At 47.2% G+C, this 23,295-nt stretch overlaps 1 long non-coding RNA gene across 1 annotated transcript; it reads left to right on the top strand.

The window, feature by feature from the left end:
• Positions 1 to 9,656: 9,656 nt before the first annotated feature.
• On the top strand, positions 9,657 to 11,049 carry LOC119121721. The gene is made up of 4 exons (XR_005097737.1): positions 9,657 to 9,678; positions 10,190 to 10,208; positions 10,310 to 10,888; positions 11,008 to 11,049. It is a non-coding gene; the product is annotated as an uncharacterized LOC119121721 (long non-coding RNA).
• Positions 11,050 to 23,295: the final 12,246 nt, after the last annotated feature.

Genomic DNA, 23,295 nt, shown 5'->3' with positions numbered 1-23,295 from the left:
GGAAGCACGGGCTGGACCTTTAGCTGCAGTAGGTGATTAGGCGTCAGTGGTTCCGAGTCATTAGGGTCACTGGAAACAGTTGTCAAAGGACGGCTGTTCAGGATGGATTCAACCTCGCACATCACTGTTACTAAACCATCATACAAAGACTGCTGGTTTGTGATGGAGGATAATATCCTTTTCACCATTCTTATTATGCGCTCCCAGATGCCTCCATGGTGTGCACCGGCTGGAGGATTGAACGTCCACTTGACACCTTTCTGGATAAGACTACGCTCAATTTGATCCATGATCCATCGTTTCAGTGCTTCCCGTAGCTCCTTTTCAGAAGAGATCAAATTAGTTCCATTGTCCGACCTTAATTCTATCACTTGGCCTCTTCTGGCTATGAAGCGCCTAAACCAGCGGTGGCCAACCCGCGGCTCGCGAGCCGCATCCGGCTCTTTGGCTAGTTTCATGCGGCTCTTTTACGTTCATATCAACATTTGTGTTTATTTTTCGTGCGTATTTGCTTCGCTTGAGTTCAATATGGTATTTTGGTCAAACGCGCATGCGCGTGAGGTGAATTGGTTTTGCCCGCTTTTTTTATGAATGGCGACTGTGACTACGGGGGCCCATTAGGTCCAGTAAGGCTGACAAGACGCTTGCCAAAATGGCAAGGAAAAAATGCACAGCTAAACGAATATATGACGATGAACACAGGACGTTTTTAACAGAGTTAAAGTTGTTTTTTGTTGAACGCTATGGCAAGCCATTCTGCCTGATATGTCGGACGTCATTGGCGCATTTAAAAGCTTCAAATGGTCAGCGCCACTTCAGCTCACTTCATGCCAATATCGATAAGGACTTTGCAAAAGGGACTGAATTTCGCAAGCACAAGTTTGGAGACTTTGAAAAGTCAGGCAGAAAAATAGGTACAGTTTTTCAAAAAAATTACGAAGCACTCAGAGACTGTCACACTTGCATTGTTTCAACTGGCTTGGAACATTGCACGGGCTAAAAAGCCATACAATGAAGTGGAGTTCGTTAAAATATGCCTCAGTGACGTTATTGAAATCTTGTCTCCTGAAAACGACGAACTCAAACGAATGGTCTGTCCAGCCACACATAGTAAGTGAAAAAACTTATGTTTTTGTTTGTGGAATTTGTTGAACTGAGAGTTTGTCTGTGTGAGACAATGCACACAATGCTCATTGTTGAAAATGTGGTCTTTGGTCTGTGGTTTTAGTACTGTAGGAGTCAATTTGTCAGTATCATTTTGGTGCGTGACATAATAATGTCACAATAAATTTGGCTGAGCAGAGGGGTGTGTGTGCGTGTGTGTGTGTGTGCGTGTGTGTGTGTGTGTGTGTGTGTGTGTGTGTGTGTGTGTGTGTGTGTGTGTGTGTGTGTGTGTGTGTGTGTGTGTGTGTGTGTGTGCGTGTGCGTGTGCGTGCGTGTTTGTGTGCGTGTGTGTGTGTGTGGGGGGGGGGGGTGTTCATGTGTGCTCATGTGTATGATGTGGCTCTTTGCGATGACACAGTAAAAAATGTGGCTCTTAGTCTCTGACTGGTTGGCCACCCCTGGCCTAAACGCATTCACGCAAGAGTCTGTATCCATTGAGTGTGCTACTTCCAAATGGACTGCTCTAGTAGTCAGGCAAGTAAATAGCACGCCATAACGTTTTGCCATGCCACGCCCTCTTCTCACCTCTATTGGTCCAAAGTAATCCACTCCAACATGTGAGAATGGAGGGAGGTCAGGAGTCAAACGATCAATTGGCAGATCGGCCATCTTTTGTTCACCTGCACGTGCAAAGTTCCGCCTGCAGGGGACACAATTGTTCACAATTTCCCTTGCAAGAGAATTTGCACAAGGAATCCAATATTTTTGCCTTAAACTTGCCAAGATGTGATTTTTGCCACAATGGCCAACTTGCTGATGAATGTGTTGAAGCAGAAGCTCTGAAACGTGAGGCCTTTTAGGCAAGATAGCTGGATGTTTCGGTACCTCTGGCATAGCCATCCTGCTCAGGTGACCACCAACCCTCAATAAGCCATGGTCAAGGACTGGGTCCAGTCTGAAGATGGAGCTTTTCCAGTTGACATTCCTTCCGTTGTGCAAGCATGCCATCTCCTGTGGAAATCCTTGATTTTGGCAGAACTTCACAATGGCTTCTTCTACCTCTTCCAGGTCTTGAACAGAGAGTGTCTTAGGGCCAGCCATGTCTGCCTTTAAGGCCCGCTTTCTTTTGAGAACACATTGTGTGAGCAAACTCTTCAGCTTCAGGAACCAGGCAACGGCTCCTCTGAGTTTATTCCAAGTGGAGAAGTAATTCAGCAACACACTAGTCAGATCATGGTGACTGGCTAACGTGGCATTTACTTAATAATAATAATAATAATTCATTCAATTTATATAGCGCTTTTCAATGACCCAAAGACGCTTTACAGGGAATAAAAAGGGTGGTGGTGAGGGGGGGGACAATAGGTTATAGTTAACAGGACATCGGTCAGCAGTGCGAAGGAGATGGATGGAGGAGCAGGAGGGGCGGGAGCGGAGGTTGTTGAGGTTGCCAGTACGGGAGGTGGGGGTGACGGGGGGTTGGTAGTCCAAAAAGAGGAGATGGGTGAGCCATCGGGGAAGTGCCGGTCCAGATGTAGCGGCGACGGCGAAGGATCCCAGCCTCGTGTGGAAGCAGCAGTGGACCAGGTGGTGATGCCGGTCGACCTCGACTGCACCCGCTCGAACGGCAGGCCCCAACGCACCACGGCGGCACACAGCAGAGCCACGGTTGGCGAGCCCGCAGGGAGTGGAGCCCGTCCCCCAAGGACGCCGGACGGAAGGCCAGAGAGCCGGGCCAGAGCTGCCGTCGAGTCCACAGCAGGCGGCCACAGGCTCCGAGTCGGGAGGCAGGAGGGTCCGGTGGTGGTTTTGGCCAGTTGGCTGTTGGCTAGCTGGCTAACGTAGCTGGTAGTCCGAGGGAGAGGAAACAGATAGGTGAGAGCGGAGCTGCGGGGATGCGAGGTGGACGGAAGACAACACGAGAAAAATAAAAGAAGAGACGGGTGCACTGAAAACGGGAAAACGAAAAACAAGTAACGGACACGGTCCGGGACAGAAGCGGCAGTCAACAGATCTGACGCCAGCGTTGCTCTAACCCGGAAGACAACAGACGGTGGGGGAGGAGGGAACTTCTCTTCTCAACTCTGAGTCATCTGGAGGAATAGCAAGGTCGACAGGTACGTTGGGCCAGTGCTGGGTTAAGTCTTTCAAGAATTTGGGACCATTGATCCAGTTGTTGGTCCCTCCGTGAGTCGTCACCTTATCGTGGTGGAGGGGTTTGCGTGCCCCTATGATCCTAGGAGCCATGTTGTCTGGGGCTTCATGCCCCTGGTAGGGTCACCCATGGCAAACGGGTCCTAGGTGAGGGGCCAGACAAAGCACGGCTCATCAGCCCCTTATGATGAAAAAAATTAATGGATCACGTTTTCCCTCGCCCGGACGCGGGTCACCGGGGCCCCCCTCTGGAGCCAGGCCTGGAGGCGGGGCTCGAAGGCGAGCGTCTGGTGGCCGGGCCTTCGCCCATGGGGCCCGGCCGGGCTCAGCCCGAAAAGGAAACGTGGGTCCCCCTTCCCATGGGCTCACCACCTGTGGGAGGGGCCAAAGGGGTCGGGTGCATTGCAAGCTGGGCGGCGGCCAAAGGCAGGGACCTTGGTGGTCTGATCCCCGGCTGCAGAAGCTGGCTCTTGGGACATGGAATGTCACCTCTCTGGCTGGAAAGGAGCCCGAGCTGGTGTGCGAGGCAGAAAAGTTCCGACTAGATATAGTCGGACTTGCCTCCACGCACAGTTTGGGTTCCGGTACAAGCCCTCTCGAGAGGGGCTGGACTCTCTTCCACTCTGGAGTTGCCCACGGTGAGAGGCGTCGAGCAGGTGTGGGTATACTTATTGCCCCCCGGCTGGGCGCCTGCACATTGGGGTTCACCCCGGTGAACGAGAGGGTAGCCTCCCTCCGCCTTCGGGTGGGGGGACGGGTCCTGACTGTTGTTTGTGTCTATGCACCAAACGGCAGCTCAGAGTACCCACCCTTCTTGGAGTCCCTGGAGGAAGTGCTGGAGAGCGCTCCTTCTGGGGACTCCGTCGTTCTACTGGGTGACTTCAATGCTCACGTGGGCAATGACAGTGAGACCTGGAAGGGCGTGATTGGGAGGAACGGCCCCCCCGATCTGAACCCGAGCGGTGTTCTATTGTTGGACTTCTGTGCTCGACACGGATTTTCAATAATGAACACCATGTTCAAACATAAGGGTGTCCATGTGTGCACTTGGCACCAGGACACCCTAGGCCGCAGTTCGATGATCGACTTTGTAGTCGTGTCATCGGATTTGCGGCCGCATGTTTTGGACACTCGGGCGAAGAGAGGGGCGGAGCTGTCAACTGATCACCACCTGGTGGTGGGTTGGCTCCAATGGTGGGGGAAGATGCCGGTCCGACCTGGCAGACCCAAACGTTCTGTGAGGGTCTGCTGGGAACGTCTGGCGGAATCCCCTGTCAGGAAGAGCTTCAACTCCCACCTCCGGCAGAGCTTTTCCCACGTCCCGGGGGAGGCGGGGGACATTGAGTCCGAGTGGACCTTGCTCCGCGCCTCCATTGTTGAGGCGGCCGACCGGAGCTGTGGCCGTAAGGTCATTGGTGCCTGTCGTGGCGGCAATCCCCGAACCCGCTGGTGGACACCGGCGGTAAGGGATGCCGTCAAGCTGAAGAAGGAGTCCTATCGGGCCGTTTTGGCCTGCGGGACTCCGGAGGCAGCTGACAGGTACCGGGTGGCCAAGCGGAACGCGGCTTCGGCGGTTGCTGAGGCAAAAACCCGGGCGTGGGAGGAGTTCGGCGAGGCCATGGAGAATGACTTCCGGACGGCTTAGAGGAAATTCTGGTCCACCATCCGGCGTCTCAGGAGGGGGAAGCAGTGCAACGTCAACACTGTTTACAGTGGAGATGGCGTGCTGCTGACCTCGACTCGGGACGTCGTGTGTCGGTGGGGAGAATACTTCGAAGACCTCCTCAATTCCACCTACACGCCTTCCATTGTGGAAGCAGGGCCTGGGGACTCTGAGGCGGACTCTCCAATCTCTGGGGTTGAAGTCACTGAGGTAGTTCAAAAACTCCTCGGTGGCAAGGCCCCGGGGGTGGATGAGATCCGCCCGGATTTCTTAAGGGCTCTGGATGTTGTGGGGCTGTCATGGCTGACACGTCTCTACAGCATCGCGTGGACATCGGGGACAGTGCCTCTGGATTGGCAGACTGGGGTGGTGGTTCCCCTCTTTAAGAAGGGGGACCGGAGGGTGTGTTCCAATTACAGGGGAATTACACTCCTCAGCCTCCCTGGTAAGGTCTATTCAGGGGTGCTGGAGAGGAGGGTCCGTCGGGAGGTCGAACCTCGGATTCAGGAGGAACAGTGTGGCTTTCGTCCTGGCCGTGGAACAGTGGACCAGCTCTTCACCCTCAACAGGATCCTCGAGGGTGCATGGGAGTTCGCCCAACCAGTCCACATGTGTTTTGTGGACTTGGAGAAGGCGTTCGACCGTGTCCCTCGGGAGGTTCTGTGGGCGGTGCTTCGGGAGTACGGGGTACCGAGCCAACTGATAAGGGCGGTTCGGTCCCTGTATCACCGATGCCAGAGTGTGGTCCGCATTTCCGGCAGTAAGTCGGATTCGTTCCCAGTGAGGGTTGGACTCCGCCAAGGCTGCCCTTTGTCACAGATTCTGTTCATAATTTTTATGGACAGAATTTCTAGGTGCAGCCGAGGCGTTGAGGGTGTCCGGTTTGGGGACCTCAGCATCGCGTCTCTGCTTTTTGCAGACGACGTTGTGCTGTTGGCTTCTTCAGGCCGTGATCTCCAGCTCTCACTGGAGCGGTTCGCAGCCGAGTGTGAAGCGGTCGGGATGAGGGTCAGCACCTCCAAATCCGAGTCCATGGTCCTCGATCGGAAAAGGGTGGAATGCCCTCTCCGGATCGGGGATGAGATCCTGCCCCAAGTGGAGGAGTTTAAGTATCTTGGGGTCTTGTTCACGAGTGAGGGGAGGATGGAGCGTGAGATCGACAGGCGGATCGGTGCAGCGTCGGCAGTAATGCGGACTCTGTACCGGTCCGTCGTGGTAAAGAGAGAGCTGAGCCAAAAGGCAAAGCTCTCAATTTACCGGTCGATTTACGCTCCTACCCTCACCTATGGTCACGAGCTATGGGTCGTGACCGAAAGAACGAGATCCCGGATACAAGCGGCCGAAATGAGTTTTCTCCGCAGGATGTCCGGGCTCTCCCTTAGAGATAGGGTGAGAAGTTCGGTCATCCGGGAGAGACTCGGAGTAGAGTCGCTACTCCTCCACGTTGAGAGGAGCCAGATGAGGTGGCTCGGGCATCTCATCAGGATGCCTCCTGGACGCCTCCCTGGGGAGGTGTTCCGGGCATGTCCCACCGGTAGGAGACCCCGGGGACGACCCAGGACGCGCTGGAGAGACTATGTCTCTCGGCTGGCCTGGGAACGCCTTGGGATCCCCCGGGATGAGCTAGATGAAGTAGCTGGGGAGAGGGAAGTCTGGGAGTCCCTCCTGAAGCTGCTGCCCCCGCGACCCGACCCCGGATAAGCGGAAGAAGATGGATGGATGGATGGATGGATGGATGGATGGATGGATGGATGGATGGATGGATGGATGGATGGATGGATGGATGGATGGATGGATGGATGATCCAGTTGTTGCTTTTCAGAAAGTCTGCAGTGTTTAATCCGCGTGATGCATAGTCTGCTGGGTTCAATTTTCCAGGAATGTGTTTCCACTGTGATACATCAGACCTGCTTCTGATTGCATTTACGCGATTCGCAACGAACGTGTGAAATCGTCTATTGTCATTCTTTATGTATTTCAACACAGTCTGTCCAAAACACGGATGGTTCCAGGTCCATTTTTAATTCATCTACGAGCATCCGTTCTACACGAACTGCCAGCACTGCAGCAGTCAGCTCCAGACGTGGGATTGTCATAAATTTCAACGGTGCCGCTCTTGATTTCCCCATCACAAACTTCACATGTACCTGCTCCTTACTGCTGACCAACCTCAGATACGTCACCATGCCATATCCTACTTCACTTGCATCGCAAAAGTGGTGCAATTGTGCATGTTCAACTTTTCCGAAGTTCATGGGTTTAAAACTGCGGGTGATGTTGAAGGCTGTGAGAGTCCTAAGGCTATGCAGCCAACGTTTCCAGGATTGTGCATGAGTGTTCGGTATGTCTTCGTCCCAGGTAAGGTTCAGCCTGCAAAGTTCCTGCAGCAGATGTTTTGCTGGAAAAGTCACTGGGGCAAGAAATCCTAGCGGGTCATAGATTGAACTAACCGTGGACAGGATGCCTCGCCTGGTGCATGGTAGCTCTTTGAGAGCCACGTGGAATTTGAAGACATCATCTTCTGCACTCCAGTGCACACCAAGGGCCCTTTCTAGTGGCAGGTCGTCCAGGTCTAGGTCCAAGTCCTTCACTCCCTTAGCCATTTCGCATTCAGGAATGTGGACCAGGACGTTTCGGCTGTTACTGGACCACTTGGTGAGATTGAAACCTCCTGCTGCGCACAGAGCTTTCAACTCCTTGCACAGTTGAATGGCATCGGTCTCTGTATCCACGGACTTCAGCAAATCATCAACATAAAAGTTGAGGACTGTGTTCACTGCTTCAGCTGAAAAGCTGCCTTTGTTATCCTCAGCTGTCTTCTTTAAGGCATAACTGGCACAACAGGAAACGTGCAAGGAACATCTCTACAGACCCTTCTCACCCAGGTTGCAGTCTGTTTGAACTACTCCCCTCCGGACGGCGTTATAGAGCTCGGTACGCCAAAACCAGCAGACACAGAGACAGCTTCTTCCCCCAGGCTGTTGCTCTGATGAACTCACACCACTCTTAGAGTCTCAGAGCCATTACTGTGCAATAACATCCTGCTCTCCACACCTTTTTTGAATTTGTCTACACTGTTTGTACTTTGTGTCCTCTCTGCATCCATTGCAGCCTGGTCATCCTGGATAAGGGACCTTCCCATCTGTGGTCTCTTCTCAAGGTTTTGCAGTTCCCCTAGCTGGAGTTTTGAGTTCTTCCTTGCCCTCTTGGGAGTTTAAGATCAGGGGATGTCTGAGAATATTTGCCATTTTTCACATGTCCTGAGTGTTGTTAGTCACCTAAATGTTGAACAGAGGCTGTGATTTACCGAAGTCAAATTCCTTGTTTGGCACGCTCAAACATGGCGAATAAAAAACTCTTGAATCTTGAACTGGCTGATGATGTTGCTCCGAAGATATGCACTGTCATCCTGTATTCCATGAGAGGCTGAGACGTGTTGCCATCCTCCCACCACAAGAAGCGCAAAAAGTCAACATGCTCTGGTGGTATCTTTACCTGATAATACATCTTCTCTACATCTGCCAGTATGGCTACATTCCCCATGACAGAAACACAGCAGGACACCAATTAAGGAGTTTGTAAGATTTGGGCCCTTCAAGAGTTCATTGTTGAGAGATGTTCCTTGGTAAGATGCGGAGCAATCAAAAACCACTCGCAAGTTTCCTCTTTTGGGATGACGTTCCACGGTGGGGTATGTACCGGTCTTTGCCATTCTGTATTGACTCTTCCTGTTTGGGTAAGAGTTCAGCATGTCCACATTTCAACATGGTGTTCATGAACAATGCGTATTCTTCCCTAAAAATAGTGTTCCTTCCAAACTTGCGCTTCAAAGGCTCAGCCCGCTGCTCTGCCATCATACGGTTGTTGGGCATTCTGGGATGTCCTTTAAATGGCAGCGGCAATTGATAGTGTCCATCTTGTACTTTGACTGAGGTGTTCATTATGTTTAGAAATCTCAGATCCTCTTGAGACATTTCTTCCTTTTCCATATGCACTCTCCGGAAAGTCATGGTTGAGTTGCTGCACCAGAAGGTCACGTACAATTTCCACAGAAATCCGATTGGTGTAAACATATGGCTTGCCTTGCTTACTCAGACTTGTGTGCTCATCATGGAGGAGACCACTGACAACCCAGCCCAGCAGGGTTTTGGTTGCAAAGGGCCCATTGCCGTTGCTATTAATCACCCTCCATGACTCCATGAGTTTGGGCACATTTGTTCCAATCAAGAGATCGATGTCAGCATCAATGGTAGGCAGAAATACATCCTTCAACTGTGGCCATTTCTTCAAATCCTTCTGCTTTGGTATGTGGTCTTTGCTGACTGGAATTTCTTTCTGTGTGTAAACATCGGGCAATCCATAGAAAATTTCCCCTTCCAGACTGCTTACTTCTAAGCCACTGACGACGATGCTGTTGGTGGGTTTTTCTTGACCCATAGTTCGCAAAAGGATCCTGTGATTTATTCCTCTTGCATTGAGTCGTCGTCGGAGACTCTCAGTGCAAAATGTGGCGGAGCTGCCTGGATCAAGGAATGCATACGTCTGGACAACATGGTTGGAATTACTCAGCTTCACTTGAACGGGTACAATAGAGGCTTTGCAGTCACGTGGTTTTATCACGTGATTTTGTGTTATGCCGCCATCTTGGCGGTCAACCGGTCAGCTCGTTCCTACGTGTTCGTACAGATTCAGTTTGATTTCTGCGCTACATTTTCACCGATTTCATCCGAATTATGGCTGATTTGCTATCCAATGAAGTTGGGCATTTGGATGAAGAATCCAAGAAACGTTACAGAGAGAAGTTGAACCCTGTTGGCACAACGGATCCGTACCTTTTACCGAGAAGCATGCTAAAATCACCTGAGCATTTTGCAACAGCCGACCTGCCTGATCTCTCATATCCAGATATTTATAATTACCTCGTCGATTCACCATCTCCGTACACTGGAAAGGACCTTATGGCATACAAGAGTCTGGATGCCTACAAGTATTTTACAGCAGGTTTTGTGCATGATGGGCTGATATGGCAGATTCCAAACAGAATCGATTTCTTCTCATGACCAAGGTAAGGAAAATATCATATTGAAATCTGAGAAATTAATTCCTACAATAAAACATTACATAATTTCCAACTATTCAATATAGAGCTTATGCAACAATTTCTACAAAAATACTTTTTAGAATTCATGCTTGATAATTCCTTTTGGTCTCTTGCTCAAAATGAACCAGGTTTAAATTTTCAAGCCAATTTAATGAATGATTCATGAGAAAATTTACCAAATGCCAGGTAAAATATGCATAAATGGACAGTAAGAGGTCTAGCCTTGTATATTATATCCAAATTAGGGACTGATAATAATATAAGGTATGTCATATTATCTGTTTCAGGTAAAACACTCTCAACGGATGAATGATCCTCCCCTCAGACCTTGGGTAGCAATAGCGAAAGATGGTCAGATCCTGTGCTGCCACTGTACCTGCATGGCTGGATTGGGTGAAACATGTTCACATTCAGCAGCATCCCTGTTCGCCCTGGAGACATTAATACGTATGAAGACGGCCACTTCATGCACATCACTACCTTGTCAGTGGCTGAAACCATCAGCATCGCACATAGAATATGCTGAAGGATGCAATATCGATTTTGCCCGTCCAGCCCAGAAACGAAAGTCAGAAGTTTCAACTCCTGAGGAAAGTGCTGCGAGAAAACTGCTGAATGTTCCTCCACCAACTGAAGAGCAGAAAGCTGCCTTTTACAAGGCTTTGTCTGAATGCGGTGGAAGACCAGCAATTTTGAGCATTGTCCCTGACTATGCTGACAACTTTGTGCCAATGGCAGTGAAGCGAAAGCTTCCTGTACCTCTCTCACAGCTGTACGATTCTGGCAATATGAAACTCAGCCCAGATGAACTTGCACTAAAATGCCGGTCAGAGCTGGAAAAGTTACATTCCATTACCAGAGAGCAGGTTTGTATTTTTTTTGCACTTAGTAATTAATATATATATCATAAATAATTTATTGTTCTCCAACCTGTTACAAATAATCTAATCATAGTGAAAACAATTTTTATTAAAATGTTTTTCAGATATCTGCGGTTGAAGAAGAGTCCAGGGGCCAAGCAACATCACATCTTCACCAGCGGGTAGTTGATCATTTTCACAAGGGACAGACTGGGAAATATTGACAAGTGCTGCTGCTGCTGCCAATGCCCTCTCGCGGTCTCTCTTGCGCTGCTTGAGATTTTGTCTTCTCTCAAAGATCTTCAATGAACATTTGAGTTTTCGTTTGTGAGGTGACTGGGTATGCTCAAATATACTTGGCACATAGTCTGGGGATAGTGGATCTTCGCTTTCTGCACCTGAAACAATTAAACAATCACATTATTCATAATGACTACCATAAATAATTAAGCACGTTGTTGAAGGGGATATACCCAGTTCAGTTTGTTTCGTAATGGCATTTCATAACTTGACATATTAAAAACCTCAATAGAGTGAAATCATTCAGTAAACTGTACCGGTCTGTTCAAGTTGCTACCATTTTTATTTTTTGTTTATTTTTGCATGATGCCTCATCTGATTGGCTTGAAAACTTAACCAATAAAAATTTTAACCTTGTGCCAATGGCTTGAAAACTTTATCAATGTAGATTTTACCTTGTGCCAAATGAAGTAACAAAAAGCCTCTTGTTCAAAAATGCTTCATTAAAAAAAAATTGTTTCACAAGGTTCATAATAATTTCTTTTGAAATTTCCTAATGCATTCACTCATGAGAATTAATTGTTCAACTCCAATATGATTTTCAAGCCAATCAGATGAAGCATCATGAAAAAATAAACAAAAAATAAAAACGGAGGGGGGGGGTTGAACTGAAGAAATCATCCCATTCCCTGCCTTGCTGCTCTTGCTGCCTTTCTAAAAATGCACCCAGCATTTTCAACAATCATATTTGTATCATCCCATATTGTATTATTTCGCATTTTGTGAAACAAATCAGGGGTGAATAGTTTACATACCTGATATGATTGCATATCCTTGTGTAAATCGTAGGTTTCCATCGTTCACGACGAATCGCCGCGATCCATTTATCGCGTTTTTGGATGATAGAAGGTTTATCGCCTCGTCTATTGCTACATCCAACAGCACAGCAGGTTTCCGGCATTTTCAAGCTCAAATAGCAGCAGATGTAACAAGAAAGCGTGTGAGTCGTTGACTGGCACTGAAATGTTGACCGGCAAGATGGCCGCCAAGCTAATGTGCGCGGCTGATGACGTCAGCTGCAAAGCCTCTATAGCTAATGTGCAGTGATCGTCACTAGATCCAATGCTTCCATTTTCCAGTGAGACCAATCCACTATTTATTGCCATTTCAGATCCACTGGGGTTCCCCTTGTGGTCTGTGATTCCATCAGCTGTCCTTTGAATATGCAGTATGTCTGGATGCCTTTTAGAACACAGAGAACAAGTAAGGCGCCGTTTACAATCTTTGCTCAAGTGGCCCTTTACCAAACAGCCAAAACAGACACCTTTTCTCTTCGATATTTCAACACGCTCTTCATGTGTCTTAGAGAGCAACTCTTTACATGAAGTCAATGAATGCGTTTCATTACAAATTGCACAACTGCTTGTAACAGGAGACTTGTTATTAGCAGATTGTTGCTTGGGGACATCACTTTTGGCAGAGGCGGAAGTATTTGCCACAGCAGTTACAAAACTACCTTTGCTTTTAAATGGAAGCTTGGAATCTGATGTGGGTTTAGGTTGCAAGAACTTCTTTTGGAAAGTGGCTGTTGGATGTCACCAAAGAGAGGATCCTGGCATGTCTTTCAATAAAGATAACCAGGTTAGAAAAAGTAGCCTTCGTTTGTCTCTGCTTCATGATGTCAAATGCTCTAGACCGCCATCTTTCCCTCAACTTAATAGGAAGCTTTGAGACAAGAAGCCTCAGGTTAGAGGGTAGACTAAGCTCCTCCATATCTTGCAGACTTCGAGACAGGTTGCAGCATGCTCGAAGGAAGAGTGCATAACTGTACAATGCCTTTCCGTCTTCTGCCTTAATGGTGCTCCAGTTCATGGCTTACTCCATGTACGCATTAGTGAGCTTTATCTTGTCACCATAATGGTACTCCAGCAATCGTTTAGCCTCTGCGTACCCATCACCGGCACTCATATGCAAACAGCTTCTCACCAGTTCTTTTGATTGGCCAGAAGTGTATTGCTCCAGGTAATACAAGCGGTCTTGATTACTTATGGCCTTATTTTCAATTCCATGCACGAATGCTTGCATAAAAGGCCTAAAGTTCAAAGGTTCCCCATCAAAAACAGGTATATCCCTAGTGGGAAGCAAAGATAACCGCTGTTGCTGCATAAAGAGGTTTACAATGTCACTTAAACCGCTATTTGTAATTGGCTGTGCAGAGTGTGAGGTTAGATTAGCTGCTGCAGTCATGAGGGCAGGGGTGGCTACTACCACAGTGGGAGCAGAGGTAGCTGCTACTATATTGGGAGTGGAAGCAGCAGCTGTAGGAATGGAAGGGGCTGCTACACCGGCTGTTATGGAGGTGGCAGCTGTAGTCTGAGGTTGCTTAGAAGGTAATTGGTAGGGGAATTGGGTTTGTCTTTGTGCTGTAAGCATTTGAAGAGGAGTCTTGGGGACAGTATGTATATTTGCATATTCAATTGAAATCGCCGGTTCTACATAAGTTTCCTTTACATTTTTTCCATGTGCCTCCAGGTAAGAATTCATGCTATCCATGGGTTCTGATCGACAAACGGAGCCTCTTTCACTTTTGCGTTTGCTGCAGCAATGTCAATTTCTATGGCGCTCTGTTCTATTCCACCTTGCAGTTGCATTCTTTGCAGCTCAAGAGCGTGTTTTTTCTTTAGCCCAGCAGCACGTTCCAGAAGAGCTGCCTTTTCTGCTTCAATCTTTACACGAGCTGATGACAGTAATGATGCCCCTGATTTAGAAGAACTACCTGACTTTCTGGGTGTATTAGAAGCACTGTCCATAGGGGGGACAACAGGTAATGGCTGAGACAGACTGCCTTTGAATGTCTGTGCATTTTCAAGAAAATATAAGACAGACTTCTTTTTTGGTTCATACCATTGGACATGATCTTCTTGCCTTTCATAACCAGCCAACATGTCTTGCACCAACACATGAGCTTTGTCAAATTCATCCAGTGCATCAATAAGATCATTAATGCCTTTGTCCATATCAGCAACGCTGGCATTATCCATAAATTGCTTTAACTCATTTTGTTTTCTTGTGCAAAAACTCAGTTTTCCCTTTCGGGTTGCAATGTGCTGCCTCAACAGCTGTTCAGCCATGATTTGCACATTAACATCATCTGTGTGAGAATCTTCAACTTCAGGTGACTCAGACCGAGACATCTTCAAACAATTTCGATTAAAGTGATGATAACACCGGAAATTCCATTTCAATCCAAGGATGTGTTCCAAAATCCAGTAGATCCAAGTGTGTGGCTACACACAATTCAAATGAATCCACATTCCATTGTCAAACAAATCCTATTTCAAGTGGAGTTTCCATGTTCTAAGCACTTCATGAAAGTTTTTTACTTAATGTGTCAGTTTCAGTTCAGTTTAAATTTCAAAGGTTAGATGTTGTATAGTTCTGGTCACACGCTTATCTTAAAACACTGTACAGCTGTTGCTCATACCCTTTTGAATGTGGAGGTAGAATGTCCAAAATGGAGGCAAGCAGGCATGCAGGCCGAGGGAGAGAGGCAATGGCAGGCAGGCAGGCAGGCAGGTCGAGGGAGAGAGGCAATGGCAGGCAGGCAAAGGTGGTAGGCCAAGCAAGGAAAGGGGGGAGAGGGAATGGCAAGCAGGCAAACAGGTGGCACACAGGTACAAATCCAAATTGTTTGTAATTCAACTAAGGTTTCAACATAAAGGGTTCAAAGAAGTAAACTAAAGTTTGTTTTCTAAATTCCAAGTTTCAAGTTCCAAAAATTACAAGCTTGGAGCAGACTTGAAGTAGCTTGAAGCGGCCTTTTTAGCGGTAAAAAACTGTCACTTGTTAGGGTAGTGCTCACTCTAACTTATTTTGCAAGAACCACACTGGAGACAAGTTAGTCGTTTCAGACACCTGCAGGTGGAGAGTTCACTCGTCGCTGTGCTTACAGCGATGGTCGAATGAAGTCTGACTCAGGCCTCATCAGGTGCATATTTATTGAGAAGAAACAGAGTGGGGTTGAAAGTGGGGGTGTGGGAACACAGGATGGGGTGAAGCCGCTTCCCTGCTGATCAAAGCATAGCAGGGGGCCTTTTACGACTTTGTGTAAACAAAGCAACTTTGATTGCTTCCTCTGCAACTAGTCAATCAGGTGAAAAGATCTTAGCACTTTGGTCTACTACTTTTGTTAAGACAGGACAAGCTAGGTAAATTAATTATTACAGGTTACATTCCAACATAATCATACGATGAAGATATTCTGCAAACCCTAACATATCCCTCCTGTTTTATCATATGAGTATGTCAATCCCGATCAATCAAACATAAGAAAGAAAATACAATGACAGCAATAATTCCCAGTGAAGACGAGGTATTTCCCTCAATACTCCAGTCCAAAGTTTGTGTGCAACTGAAAAACCTGCGGCTAGATTAAATGCAGGAAAAGAGTTACACGGTCCCTCTGCCTTAGGCGACCAGAATGCTATCAATAAAAAAGAAAAAGAAAAACACAGAAACAGTACATCATTGTACCCATCACTTGCAAGGCATTTTCGATGATCAAATCATCAAGTTTCTGTAAAATAATGCTGAGCTAAACAGCATTCTACGCAATCCACATCTCGCAGCACATCATAGTCATCACATCCATCATCTCTGAGAAGTTGTATATGTACTTGTGCCACGGTAGAAGACACAAACCTTGTCACAGCAGACTTCAAACATGGGATAACACAGGTCGTAAACAAGCACAACAATACCAGCACAGCAAGCACAGGAGTCACAAGTTTCAACAGCAACTGCCACCAAGCGCCAGAGAATAGCCATGAAAAGAAATCCCATTGATGTGGGATGTTATCCTCCGACATGGCCTGCTGTAAATTCCTCAGTGAGTTCATGGCTTCCTTGATGTGCGTGTCGTTATCTCCTGGAATGTATGTGCAACAGGAAGTCCCAATGATGTGGCACACACCACCTTGTGCTGCCGTCATCAAGTCTAGAACCATCCTGTTTTGCAAGACCATTAGTCTAATAGCCTGGATCTCTCCATTTTGTCCATCATCGACTTGCAGTGAGAGATTCACAAAGGATTGAAAACGATAGTTCAGCGTCTCGATGAAGAGAGATTGTTTCCCAACTCCGATCCAAGGAAAAAGCGCATGAACAACTTCGTTTCCGACAGGCCATATTTTATGGTCGTCCGGAACATTCGCACCCCAGACAGGGTCATGGGGGTCAAAGGTTGTAATCGCCCTGCGTCGACGTCCAGAAGAGTTGTGTGCTGTCGTCAGCTGACGATGTTGTGTCCTGTAGGTGTGGTCTGTCACCCACACTGGTGCACACACTCCTGTCCAGTTGGCGGGCAGCATCGGATAAACCTTGTGACCACAAAGCCACCAGCCATTCTGTATGAAGTATGTTCCGTTTGATGGTGCAGCCATGTTGGTCGGAGAGCCCTCACCACCTGAAATGGCTCTCTTATCCTGACACTCAGTGGCGATGTCCAAAGCTCCCATCCAGTTCCCTCCTGGAGAGCAGTCTCTGTCAATGCATTTGTGGGTCTCACTTCCTTGGATGTAACACGTATAGTTCACTCCAGGTGGCCGGTCTGTGAAGGCCACCTGCGGCAGTGTTCGTCCTTTAACAGTCACATTGAGATTTGTCCAGAAAAGCTGATCACAGGTACCTTCCGCAAGTCCGGGGCGGGACGGGTCGGCGTCACTGACTGTGACAGCACGGTGTTGATATCCAACTCCTCCCATGGATGCCATGCATTTCGCTTCAGCGACATTCATTGCTCTGGCCTCCAAGTGAACTTGTGTGGAGGACGGCGGGAGTTTGGAACACACATAGCAGCCCTCCTGTGTGTGCGATCTCACAGTGAATTTGACGTATCGGTACCAAGTGTTGGTTTCGTATGGGTTTCTCGGGTCCCATGACCAGTCCTCAAAGTTCTCATCGTGTGACCATCGTTTTCCACGGTCAACATTGTCACTTGGTCTGTTCAGTTGAGTCCATAGACCATAGCACGCTCCAACCACAACGCAGCAGAGGATCCATCTGGCATATGGAGCCCCGTTGCTGCTAGGATGGCAGAGACACCGGGACATCCCCTCGCCTAGCGGAGTGGGGATCGTTGTTTTCTTCACCAACATTGAGACGTCCCACCCTAAACGATAGGACTCCTTTGAAGTTAGCCTTCCCCACCACTCCGAATTAGGGGTCCAGCACTCTCTGCAACTTGCAGTGGCTGAGGTGAATCCAGCTGGGCCGTTCAGCTATCTTTACTGCGGTGGGGGTAGTCAGCAGGACTTGGAATGGTCCCTCCCACCGTGGGCTGGCCCAGCTCTTTCTTTTGATGACTTTGATGTAGACCCAGTCTCCCGGCTTGACGCTGTTGTCGACCTGTGAGGATGAAAGATCAGGCGGCAGTAAATTTGCATTTGACACCTCTGTCAGTCTGAGCGTTCTAATCATGCAGTCTGCCAAAGACTGTTCTTCATCTGTGGACCATTGTCACTGTAAATGGTTTGGGGGATGCCATGAGTCGGTATGATGGCTTTGCAAATGGCTTTTGCCACTGTTAAGGCATCCGCACGTTTAGACGGAACTATTTCCACCCATTTGGAAAATGCATCAATCATCACTAGGCAGTATTTGTGAGGTCCACTTTGTGTGAGCTCAATAAAATCCATGTGCATGATTTGAAATGGGTAAGACGGTTTTGGAAATGAGCCTCTCTTAGGTCTCATGTTTCCTTGTGGATTATGTTTCACACAAACGGGACATGCTTTACAAAAATTTTTTAAGTAAACATCCAAACCAAAGGTAGTGAATTGTTGATGTATGATGGACCTCATCCCCCCTGTCGACACATGGCAAGGCCCATGCGTCGCAATTGCCGCTGCTTTAAAGAGTGACTTAGGCAAAACAGGTTTGTCATCGACGCGGAGGATATTATCTGTGTCCACTATTGCTCCTTTTGTCGTCCACATTCGTTTTTCCACCATTGGAGCATTGCCCTGCATATCTGTCAGTATAGTCTTATCTATGAGTTGCGTGTCCTCTGAATCCATTAAAAAAATTCATGGCCATGTTTCCCTGCTGCCGCTTCTTTAGCAATTCTGTCCGCTAGTCTGTTTCCATTCGAGGCTTCGTCTGTGCCTGTGGTGTGAGCAGCACATTTACACACAGCCAGTTTAGCAGGTAAATGAATGGCCTGCAACAAGTCTTTCAACAAGGAGGCGTGGGTAACTGGCTTACCAGTTGATGTTGTCAACCCCCTGCGCTCCCATTGTTTTGCAAAATAGAACAGAGTAGAAAACGCATACTGACTGTCTGTGTATACAGTGACTTCCTTATCTTCCGCCAATTCACAAGCTCTTGTTAGTGCAATTAGCTCAGCAGCCTGCGCCGACCTGTTGTATGGAAGCTCCTCTGCTTCAACGATCTGGTTTGGCAATTTCACAATTGCATACCCACTTTGATTGTTCCCTTTATATATTTATTTCTTCCTTAGCATTTAACGTACTCAAAATCACTCTTTCTTCAAAGTCGCTCTACTAATTTTCGATAGAAGTGTCCAACAACGCCAACCATTCAACCTGTATTTTCCCTTCATTCAGGCAATCAGTCATCAATGCTCATTTGCATCTCACACGCAGTCTCCAAGAAGGAGACTTTCTATCTCATCGGTCCCAATACATCCAAGCTCACCACACAACATTCACATACCGTTTCCATCTCAAGGTTCTTGATAGAACAATCCACCAATCCAAAAAAAACTCAACACGCAAAAAAACTGCTGGCAAATCAATCAGAAGTTTTCCTTCACAATTTTGATTCTTCCAATTCCTGAAAGCATGTTCTGTCGTTTCTTACTTAACATGCACTAGTGTGGATCAGTTTCTGCTCGCAAACAGATTTCTCTCTTTTCCTCTCATTTTTATCTTTCAAAAGCGTTTCTGTTCTGCGGTGCAAATTGGATAGACCACAGTCTAGCAAATTTCTGTGCACTAAAAGTTTAGCCAATTTTCATAATTTTAACACGCATGCACAGCTCTCGCGCGCGTAAGGTAGATCCCAGCACCAATGATTCGTCACAGGCTGGCCATTTCCTGTGGTCGATCATGAGCTGGTCCCTCCCACGCACACGAGGACAGCACATTCTAAGTTTTATTTATCTTCTAGAAGCCAGTTGCATTCATTTACCACTTGATTTGCAAATTTTAACTTTAGTGTACATACACAATTTGATCTCTGGTCATTTGTCATTGGGCATACAACAGCATTGTCATACTCCTTGCATGGACAGGAGCTCTAACAATCTAAAAAAACGTTCTAATAATCTGACAATGACATGTCTTGCTTTCATATGGACATCTGTTATTTCTTCCTCTGTATGAGAAAAGAGATCACAGGGGAGGAATCTAGTCACGCTGACAATTTGGCTTTTCCTCTGCCCCTTCCTCCACCCTTTGATTGGTATTGTTTTGCAAAACGACACGCTCTTGCCAAGTGTCCTCGTCTCCCACAGTTCCAACAGTTGTCAGAATCTGATGGGGGTTTTGAATTATATTGCGGCCTGCGACCTTGTTGGCCTCTACCTCTTCCTCTGGCCTGCTGGGACCCATGAAAGAAGACTGTTGTATCTTCATCTAGGTCAACATCATCATCATCATCGCCTAGATGAAATACATCAGAACTTTTGGCCCATTGCGTAGTTGTTGTCACACTTGCAATATCTACTTCCACCAAATGTTTCCTCACCCAGTTGCCGAAGTCGGGGGGGGGAAACAGTGATGAGCGCGTTTTTAAGACGTTGCTGATAAGCACTCTCAGCCGCATCATCGAATGGGGTGCCACTGTGCACCCAGAATTCTTTTTCAAATCTTAATTGAATGGCGGTCTCATCACTTTTTATCTTTCCAGGTTTTGTCTCCTGAATTTGTTCTCTTTTCTCTTGTGAAGCTTTCAACCACATTCTAGCACAATTCAACTCTCTCTCTTTTCTTTTCTTTTTCAGTCCCTTTGTCGTTCTATCTACACTCTCCTCCAAAACATCAACCACCATCTTCCACACTTCAACTTTCAACTTCCCTTCTACTCCATACTTTTTCTTCCACTTTGGCATGTATTGCATACAATTAAGAAATTTACATGCCATGTACTTCTCATCTCCTTCAAGAGCTAGGGATTTACCGGTTTTGTTTCCCATCTTAATTTGGTATTTTAGGTTTATACAATTGTTTTTTATTTTTTATTTTTATTTTCTTTGAGGATCCTCAATGCAGGTTTAAATTGACCTTCCACCAAATTCTCTTTGCAGTCAATTTATCCTACCAGTCGCACTCTCAACCACACAAATTTCTTATCCCTGCCTACGCGAAGTCCTCTTTCTTAAAATAAAAAAGAGCTGCTTCATCCGGAGAGGGGACTCTACAACACCCCTTCCTTCCCTGGGAACTAAGACAACAGTCCTGTTACCCAGCCCTGCCAACGCGAAGTTGTACCCCTTAGAACAGTGGTTGTCAAATGAGGGTACACGGAGGTATGTGAGATTTTACAAAAATATATAAAACAGTTTGAAAACCACTGCTCCAGAAGAGCCACTTCATCCGGAGGGGGACTCTACAACACCCCCTCCTTCCACAAGACTTAATATCTTCTGTCTTGCCTATTTTTTAAGTTTTCCCTGTGCACTTTTTTCACAACAACACAATCACACAATTTTAGGGCGTTAACTTACTTGTCCCCTGGTTCGTTGCACTGCCGGGTCCCGTCAATCCACCTCTGTCAGACGAAGGCAGACCTAAGACGCTGGCCCAGCGAAGGATTTCCTTCCCAGGTCTTTCTTTACCAGGTCCTCCTAATAGACGCTGGCCCGTCGACGGTGTACAGCGCGTCGTCCTCCGTCAGCCAGATGGCGGGTATGAGGGTTCCGGGTTTCGGCACCAAAATGTTAGGGTAGTGCTCACTCTAACTTATTTTGCAAGAACCACACTGGAGACAAGTTAGTCGTTTCAGACACCTGCAGGCGGAGAGTTCACTCGTCGCTGTGCTTACAGCGATGGTCGAATGAAGTCTGAAGTCAGGCCTCATCAGGTGCATATTTATTGAGAAGAAACACAGTGGGGTTGAAAGTGGGGGTGTTGGAACACAGGATGGGGTGAAGCCGGTCCCCTGCTGATCAAAGCATAGCAGGGGGCCTCTTACGACTTTGTGGAAACAAAGCAACTTTGATTGCTTCCTCTGCAGCTAGTCAATCAGGTGAAAATATCTTAGCACTTTGGTCTACTACTTTTGGTAAGACAGGACAAGCTAGGTAAATTATTACAGGTTACATTCCAACATAATCATACGATGAAGATATTCTGCAAACCCTAACAAGGTTTATACAATTTTTTATTTTTATTTAATTTTTTTTTTATTTGAGGATCCTCAATGCAGGTTTAAATTGACCTTCCACCAATTTCTCTTTGCAGTCAATTTATCCTACCAGTCGCACTCTCAACCACACAAACTCCAGCGCTTTTTATTTTTAGGCCTATCCAGGATGGGTGTAAAACCCTCCAACACAGCTTGGAAGAACGGACAAAAAAAAGAATCTACGCCATTCTTCAATTAGGAAAAAGAAACTCTGTTTTTTCTTAGCCCGTTCCTTCCACTGGGACTTGAACCCAAGCTGTTCTTTGGCCGGAAAAACGTACAAAGAAAAATCTACACCCTTCTTTGATTAACAAAAAAGAAGCTCCGTGTTTCTTAGCACGTTCCTTCCACTGGGACTCTAACCCAAGCCAGATCCCTCAGCTTGGAAAAACAGACAAAGAAGAATCTACGCACTTCTTCGATGAACGAAAAAGAAGCTCTGCTTTTCTTAGTCTGTTTCTTCCCCTGGGACTTGAACCCAAGCTATCTCCCGTGCACCTCTACCTTTTACGCGTTTCACAACAACACAATCACACCACTTTAGGGCGTTAACTTACTTGTCCCCTGGTTCGTTGCACTGCCGGATCCCGTCAATCCACCTCTGTCAGACAAAGGCAGACCTAAGACGCTGGCCCAGCGAAGAATTTCCTTCCCAGGTCTTTCTTTACCAGGTCCTCCTAATGGACGCTGGCCCGTCGACGGTGTACAGCGCGTCGTCCTCCGTCAGCCAGATGGCGGGTATGAGGGTCCCGGGTTTCGGCACCAAAATGTTAGAGTAGTGCTCACTCTAACTTATTTTGCAAGAACCACACTGGAGACAAGTTAGTCATTTCAGACACCTGCAGGTGGAGAGTTCACTCGTCGCTGTGCTTACAGCGATGGTCGAATGAAGTCTGACTCAGGCCTCATCAGGTGCATATTTATTGAGAAGAAACAGAGTGGGGTTGAAAGTGGGGGTGTGGGAACACAGGATGGGGTGAAGCCGCTTCCCTGCTGATCAAAGCATAGCAGGGGGCCTTTTACGACTTTGTGTAAACAAAGCAACTTTGATTGCTTCCTCTGCAGCTAGTCAATCAGGTGAAAAGATCTTAGCACTTTGGTCTACTACTTTTGTTAAGACAGGACAAGCTAGGTAAATTAATTATTACAGGTTACATTCCAACATAATCATACGATGAAGATATTCTGCAAACCCTAACATCACTGTTGGATTTTGTCCACAATTTAGGGAGCGCGCTATCTGCGCCTCACGGCAAAAGCCATTGCCAAGCACCTGTTATCCAATTTACTCACTGCGTGCTCGTTTGATTTCTTCAGATTTAGGAAAATGCTAAAACACTGAAGCAGAAATTAGACTTACACAGGTTGGTTGAGTTCAATCACAATTCTTGTTAAGAAAGCTCTGTTTTCAGGAAAGTACAATACAGCGCTGGGCCTTTCGTGCGACCATGCTCAAGAGCAGAAAGTCTCCATTCAGAAAAGGCAACGTTCAAGGTTCTTTGGTCAGCTTATATTCAGTTGCACGTGCCGGTGTGGGCCGAGTTTGATGGGTGATGAGTCAGGGGGTGGGGCAAGTTCGCAGGAGATTTTGATTCCATGGGAGTGGGTGCTGGTTCGGTGAGAGCTGGTTCCGCGGGGGTGGGTGCTGATTATAGGCGATTCGGTGTGTGTGGGAGCTGTTGTCTTCCATCCCGTCTTTCAGCCTTGGCGATCATCTTTGGCCGGATTCTTGGCTGTCTCCCTCT

This window comes from Syngnathus acus, chromosome 4 (genome assembly GCF_901709675.1).
Source record: "Syngnathus acus chromosome 4, fSynAcu1.2, whole genome shotgun sequence".
NCBI lineage: Eukaryota > Metazoa > Chordata > Actinopteri > Syngnathiformes > Syngnathidae > Syngnathus > Syngnathus acus.
The sequence above is the reverse complement of the archived record's forward strand: the minus strand, read 5'-3'. Positions and strand labels throughout refer to the sequence as shown.